The following is a 594-nucleotide window of genomic DNA, read 5'->3' as shown; positions in this document are numbered from 1 at the left end:
GGTGGAGGGGTGGGAGATGCCACCATGATGGGACGTGGTGGAGGGGTGCGAGATGCCACCATGGTGGGAGGCGGTGGAGGGGTGGGAGATGTCACCATGATGGGAGGCGGTGGAGGTGTGGGAGATGCCACCATGGGAGGTGGTGAAGCCATGGGAGATGCCACCATGATGGGACGTGGTGGAGGTGTGGGAGGTGCCACCATGATGGGAGGTGTCACCATCGTGGGAGATGCCACCATGGGAGGTGGTGGAGGGGTGCGAGATGCCACCATCATGGGAGGTGTCACAGCCGTGGGAGGTGTCAAAGCCGTGGGAGATGCCACCATGGTGGGAGGCGGTGGAAGGGTGCGAGATGCCACCATGGTGGGAGGTGGTGAAGGTGTGGGAGATGCCACCATGGTGGGAGGTGGTGGAGGGGTGGGAGATGCCACCATGATGGGAGGTGGTGGAGGGGTGGGAGATGCCACCATGGTGGGAGGCGGTGGAGGGGTGGGAGATGCCACCATGATGGGACGTGGTGGAGGGGTGCGAGATGCCACCATGGGAGGCGGTGGAGGGGTGGGAGATGCCACCATGGTGGGAGGTGGTGGAGGT

This window comes from Ammospiza nelsoni, chromosome 29 (assembly GCF_027579445.1).
Source record: "Ammospiza nelsoni isolate bAmmNel1 chromosome 29, bAmmNel1.pri, whole genome shotgun sequence".
Lineage (NCBI taxonomy): Eukaryota > Metazoa > Chordata > Aves > Passeriformes > Passerellidae > Ammospiza > Ammospiza nelsoni.
The sequence above is the reverse complement of the archived record's forward strand: the minus strand, read 5'-3'. Positions refer to the sequence as shown.